This window comes from Musca autumnalis, unplaced genomic scaffold, assembly GCF_047663935.1.
Source record: "Musca autumnalis isolate F117 unplaced genomic scaffold, ASM4766393v1 scaffold_3, whole genome shotgun sequence".
Classification (NCBI taxonomy): Eukaryota; Metazoa; Arthropoda; class Insecta; order Diptera; family Muscidae; genus Musca; species Musca autumnalis.
In genome coordinates, this window is record NW_027411866.1 from 55,524,510 (window position 1) to 55,532,256 (window position 7,747).

Here is a 7,747-nt window from a genome sequence, read left to right on the forward strand (position 1 = left end):
CCCTATGCGCTAACAGTAACTCACATTCCAAATTCAGGTTTTAGGTTCAGCGGTTTTGCCTAGAACCCGAATACTTCCGTAAAATCCGGTATTCAAAATGACCAACAGAAATAGCTGTAATTTCGGAATTTCTGGTATGACAGGGTAGAAAATCTTTATTCAAACAAATTTTCTTAATGTGCACTCTTTGACGTAGCTGCTACATAACGGTGCATTTTTCAGGTATTTCAATTTATCAAGGTGTAAAAATCTTTTTTAACGGATTGTTTAGAAACCGCATTGGCGTTCACATAAAACCAATAGAACAACATTCAGCAGAATTTTTAAATTTACTTACTTTTGTTTATACTTTGAGTAAACTCTAACAGTGACCACATCTAACAGTGAACCTAATAATAATTTTCAGAATTCCACCACCAATACCAAATTTGACACCCCTTAGTACTCTAGCAATTTAATTCCCGCTTTATTACTTCCACCAACACCAAATTTAGTACCATTCTGTACCTTTCAACACAACCTGCATAACTCAACTCACAACGACCACTGTACCAAATTTCAGAATTTGTACGCATTTCAAAAAGTTCCTAATCTAAACAACAGCACTGGCCGTAATACAAGCTTTAAGAATCCAACTCTATCCGTTTATGAAATACCAAAATGGTACCAAATTTTATAACATTCGTACACATAGGTATACGTTTATAAAATTACCTCCTTATGTCCCAACCGCGATTCTCATTTCCAGCTCTACTTATTCCCCAAAAAACAATTATAGTACTTTTCGTATACATAAGTTCGAATTTTGAAAACCTCTTCCAAATTCTGTAACATTTAGTACTTTTCGTGTTCTTAACGTATTAACACAACCACATCCACAGAAACAGTGACTATAATAGCGAAATTCCGAATTCTACCTCTATTCCTACACCTATATCAAATTTCATATCTATTCTACACAACAACAGTGATCCTGATACAAAAATTCATTTCAATTCTATATTTTAGCAAATACCAAAATGTACCAAATTTGGTACCAAATTGTGTACAATGTGCAAGTCTATCCGTTTTCTTAAATCAAATTATACCATATTTAGTAACATTTGGTACTTTTCGTACCCGTAAGAATGAATGTCCGAAACGATCTTAATCCTACACCCCAACAGTAATCTTAATTCCAAATTTCAAGATTCTAAATGTATCCGATCACCTAAGACCCAATTTGACATCATTTATTACTCATCCTACCCATTATTACGAATTTCTAAAACTACCTCAATCCTAAACTCCAATAATTATCTTTATTCCAAATCCCAAGATTCTAGCTCTGTCCTTTCGCCCAAATCCAAATTGTACCGAATTTAGTACCGTTTAGTACTTTATGTACCCATAAGTACGAATTTCCATACCTACCTCAGTCATACACTCCACAGTAATCTTATTTCAAATTTGCATTATTGTAGCTGTATCCGATCACCCAAATCCACATTGTACCAAATTTGGTACCATTATACGAAGTACGAATTTCCAAAACTATCTCAATCCTTCACTCCAACAGCATTCTTTGTTCCAAATTTCAGGATTCTAAATGTATCCGATAACCTAAGACCAAATTGTACCGAATTCGGTACCATTTAGATTATCATAATCCTAAACTCCAACTGTTATCTTAATTCCAAATCTCAGGATTCCAGCTCATCCGTTTACCCAAATAAAAATTATACAAATTTTGGTACCATTTGGTACCTTCTTACCCATAAGTACTAATATCCAAAACTACTTCAATCCTACAGTAATCTTAATTCCAAATCTCAGGATTCCAGCTCTGTTCGTTAACCCAAATTCAAATTTCGTACCCATATGTACGAATTTCCAAAACTGACTCCAGATCTCAATCCTACACTCCAACAGTAATCTTAATTCCAAATTTCAGGATTCCAGCACATAAATCTAAATTGTACCAAAATTTGGTTCCATTTAGTACTTTTCGTACCTATATATACGAATTCCTAAAACTGCCCCCATATCTCGAACAGACACTCCAACAGTGATCTTAAGTCCAAATTTCAGGATTCCAACTCTACCGGTTAGCCCAAATCCTAATTGTACCAAATTTAGTATCATTTAGTACTTTTCGCACACTTGAGTTCACATTTCCAAAACCACCTCCTTGTATCAACTCAACTTCTCAACCTTGATTTTTCATTTCAAATGTGAAGCTTAAAACTTTTGTACACATAAGTAAGAATTTCCAAAACTACAGCCATATCTCAATTCTACACTCTAACAGGAATCCTATTTCCAAATTGCTGGTTTTCAGCTCTATCCGTTCACCCAAATCCACATTGTACCAAATTTAGTACACTGAAAAAAATTTACTATATTATAGGAATAGTGTTCATAAAGTCTTGCCAAAGTTCAAATTTCTGCTTTTCAAGAAAGCCTTTCATAAAGCAAACAAATACTGGTTTCTTCTGAGAGATTGAAAAAAAACAATTTTGGCGAGTTGTTTTTATTGTCTAACACAACACCACCACACCACCACTCAAGGAAACTGTTTATTGGTATTTCACATTCCATTAGAATGGGTCCATATTACATCAGTTCCGCAAAAATTGTAAATACAACTTGTCGTGAATAATAAATATATTTTTGGTCAAAACATATTCAACTGAACCAAATCCCATGTGAGAACTTTCAAAATTTTATAAAATATATTTTTTTTAAATTTGGGGTTCTATAAATACGACAAGTTTTAGAAAGCTAATCAGATGATAATTATCCACGAACATTCAGTATATAGACATTTCCAGAAAAAGTACAGGCGATCCCAAAAAAAAAATGTTTCAAAACATTTATTGGTCGCTAAATCCCATTAATTTTTAATATAACTACCACGTTTTATTGTCTTTTTTCAAACAATAAATAATGTCTTTTGAAATTTAATTCCATTTAAAACACACTTAATATTAATTTTTATAATATTTTGAATTCACGTTTTCTGGAAATGTCTACATACTTAATGTTCGTGGTTATTATAGAATCTCGAATTTCCAATGGAACCGCCCCTCATAATTTCGTCATTGTGGTAAGGTCCCAATCCCTACGCTCATATATTTTCGGAGACCCAGACTTCTAATAAAGGACATAACAGCACTCTTAAATCTGAATTCTATTAAATCGCAAACTGAAATGTGAACATAACTTCTGAAGCTCCTGACCCATATTCAATTTCTCCAGTATTTCCCGCCACTTAGCCTATGAAGTACGTATGACATATTATATCAGCACCTATGCTTTTGACACAATCCCCAAAAAGTTAAGTATTTTAGGAGATTTTGACTCAGTATGGAATAAATTTCAATTAAGAGTCTAAAAGTTTAAGAAATAATTTCTACCTATAATATCTAATTTTGTAACGTCATTTTCTTAAAAAAATATTTTACGTATATATCGATTTTGTTCAGGGACTTACAGTGAAATTTTGTGTAGAATATTTATTCACTTTTCTCACACCTTTCGTCTAAAACTAAATTTCATGTTACTTTCATGCATCAACTCGAAAAAAGAACAAAACAAATGTATTAAAAAAATATTTGGGTGTTTTGTTGACAAATTTGATGTATATATTTCCTTGATATATATTGTAAATAAATATTTCATTTATTCGGCGACTTATATTAAAATTTGATGGAGAATGTTTTTGTCTTTGACGTCTTATTCTAGAATGAAGTTGTGTTGGGCAAAACTTAATAAACTCAGATAAAGAACAACATTAGCCCTAAAACGTGATTTCACTTTTGGCGTTTAGCTACGATTTAGAGTTTTGGTGTAATCAGGGTCCTATAGTAAAATTTTATGACAAATAATTTTGTACAATATTTTGATCTGCTACAATCACATTTTAAAGGAATTTTTAAACGTTTTTGAAAAAAGGGACCAATAAGACCCCTTTAGTGACTCTTATGAGGGTAAATTTTTTTCATAAAAAAATACCCCGCATTGATGTTAGTAATATTGCCAAAGACACTTTATACCTAAAATGCATTGATTCTAAGGAATCTGATGTCGAATATTTCAAAACCTGTAGAAATGGGCGGAATTTGCCACGCCTATTTAGGTTACTTCCCGACGTAAACCTTCAAAACGCCGATACACGTGTATCTTTTTTCGGTCTACTTTCATAATCTGTGCGGGGTTTCTTTTAATTTAAAAAAGTAAATTTTTGTTGTACTGTGTTATAAATCATTATTTATAGAAATTCCATTAAAAAAACATATTAATTAAGTTCAATAAACATTTTATGTTCAAGTTAAAACGGTGTAATGCTCCTAAGTCCGACATATACCAGTTGTCGGCATCTTTTGTATTAGAACATAAATAACTAAAAATTAACTAACTCCGTGTAAAATTTCATTGTGCTTAGACCATTTATTATACCGGAATTTAACTTTTTGTTAAAAAAATAGTAGAGACGTCAACATAATAATGTCAGTAGTTATATTAAAACAAGTAAGAAAGTATCAGGCGGAAATATACCCTCAGCCGATGACCAAAAAATGACCAAACACAATGATTGTGCAGTATAAAAATATATATTAATTCTGTATCACGAGTTTGCTTCAAAATACATGGAATCTGTTGGTATGTTAATGTTTGGCTATACCAAATCATTGACATTAACCAAAAATTTTAGTGGGCAAACTTCTTATTCTTATTAAATTAAGTTAAAATAAGTTTAGAAGAAATTTTTGAAAATGTTGAGAGTTATCCTGCACACTATCCATTTTAATATGTGCAGGCAGGGCTTTGGAGCTTTTAGGCCATTATCTCAATAAGTATTGACTTACTCCGGAAAAAAATTTTACCGTTGTAAATGAGGCCGCTAGAACAACCTACTGAAAAACGATTCAAAACGATGCGAGAGGAACTCTTAAACTTCACTTTTTCCGAATTTTGTGTGGGAGGTACCCGGAAGAGTGGACCGAAATAGTCCATATTCTAACCTGATAAATGACTGGATGAAATAATACGATGTGCAAAGTCTGTACCAAGCAGAAACTCCATGCAAGAATTATCCTGCGGATTTGCCATTTTGGTTGGTGCCGTCAGGGTTTCATGGAGCTTTTAGGCCAATATTTCAAGAATCATGGAATTGCACAAAAAATGGTACCGTCGTAAAGGGAGCCGCAAGGACAACCTACTGAAAAAAATTCAACACGATCCGAGAGCTGCTCTTAAAATTCACTTTATCCGAATTTTGTGTTGGAGGAACCCTAAGGAGTGGACCGATATAGTTGATATTCGAGTCCGATATATATGGAAGGAATACTACGATGTGCAAAGTTTGGACCAAATCAATTGCTCCCTTCAAGAGTTATTGTTCACACCATTTTACAGTCCAAACATACTTGGGGTCTAAACCCGTTATTTGCCTCATCGAAATAACAGGATTTAGACCCCATTTTTGGTCGTATCAAAGTGTATTTACCCTTTCTAGCCTAACGGCTGAGGGTATAATGAACAAATTTTGCTGTGATGGTAATAAATATTAAAAAGAACTCATTAGAAAAAGAAATTATAACAAAATAATTGTAAGTCTGCCATTTTTGCTAATGCCGAATCTAGGACAAAAAAAAATGTAAAGTTCACCAGAACTCGGAAATTTTAATTAATAAAAATAATTTGAATAAAAAAAAAAGTTTTAACTTACTTTAGGCTATATTAGGCATGGCTTGAAGCTAGTACTTTGGGCATGCCGACAGTTGGCTAATAGTTGGCGACTATCGGCACGAACTAATTTATCTAAGCCATATAAATTTATTTTTTTACGTTTTTAATGCTCAATAAATTGGAAAGTGTACTAAGAATAACGTTTCACATAAGTTAAAATCGAATCTAAAAAAAAAACTTAAAATGAATTCCAAATGCTAGCAAAATCTTTAATTTATTTACTTTTTAAAAGTAATATGGATTAAAATTAATTATTTAAAATGATAAAAAGTATCACGATTATAACATTTTTGTACTTAATACAATGTGCCGGCTACTGAAACATGTCATGTCGACAACTGGAAATGGTGTCGACTACTAGCAAAAAAGCACTATTTTACTAAATTCGCAAATTTTACAAGTTTTATAACTAATAATTCAAAATTTATTTTTATTCTTGGAAAGTAGACAAAGTTCGAAGCAAATAAGCTTCAAATCATTCCAATTGGAAACATTTACTCTGTAGTGGGATTCTGTAACTCATTTTTGCTGTTATCGATAATTGTCGGTAAAATTAAAATGCTTATAATTTCGATAATTAACGAAATTTTTCGGTAAGTTAACGATGAATAAAAAGTAGTCGCTAGCCTCTACCTCTTTATGCTTTTAGTCATAAATTTGCGATTTAATTTTACCGATTTTTGTCGGTAACAGCAAAAATGAGTTACAGAATCCCACTACTGAATGGCGAATGATTGAAGTTATGCAAATCCTTAAAGTGTCGACGACGCACATACAGCGTTGCCGACAGTTTTTGATCGGAAATCGTCAAAAAATCGTTAAATCGTCAACAAAATTTGGAAAAATCGTCAACAGGGTCCAAAACTCGGTTGGTTACAGTTTAATGCGATTTCTTGCTGATATGCGACTGACAACATAAGATATACAACCCTGAGCAATAAATCTACCCCGATATTACCTAAATTCCGCAATAAAAACAGCTCTCAGAAGATGATAGTTTTCCTTTGGTTATCGAGTTTGCAGCAATGCAGCATGGAAAGCTGGGTACGCATCATTTTGAATGACAGCTTAGCTCAAATATCGCTTGCTTGACGGTGTGACCGTCCATGTTTGTCGGTACACATACATTTTGGTTGTTGGGCAGTCGTAAATCGATAAAAAATTGTATTCAAATCTGGCTGACAGCTTAAAGAGGGCATTAGTAGGAAGTTATTAAAGCTAATAATTAATTAATTTGGAAGATTTTCTTCCATTAACAAAACTAAAAGAAACTTTTCAGCTGATGTAATTTGAATATGGGACAACAAAAACTATGAAAATACCTGTATTACAGATATGTGCCTAAATATAGCCAATCCGTCTAGAAACCATTAAAATAGCACAAAAATCTCGAGTTTGGAACATTGTTTTCCTTAAAATCTTTCATGAAATTTTGGTCAAAATGTAGTTGTGGTCTTTTATTTCATGCATTTCTGGCTTACGTGAAAAATCGTCATTTTGGACTATAAAATCGTCAAATCGTCATTTTTCAATTTTGGGCCAAAAAATCGTCAAAATGACGATAAATCGTCAAATTCGGCAACACTGCGCACATACCAAAACCAATACGAGTATGTATGTAAGTATATCTCACATAAAGCTCCACAGTTTACAATGTGCATTTACCACGAAATCTGCCAAAATACCACTTGGATATTCAGACCATTCGATTGCTTGTTGCCTTACTGTGCCATCGTTTAGCCACAAGTAAAAAGCCCCCAAACTAAATAGAATATCAATCAATTAATGCTATAATGAACATTTAAACAAAATTCAATTCAAACCAATTTGCGGCAAATGAACAGATATTAGTTTGAAAGAGATGGATGAGCAAGAAAAAGAAAAAATAAAAAAGCAACAGCAACAACACCACAAATCTTGGCCAAGTCTATTGGACAAAGTGCCAAAAAAACAGAGAGACATTGAAAGTTGTACATAAATTGTGGTGGTTTTATATATGTACACATAAAACCAA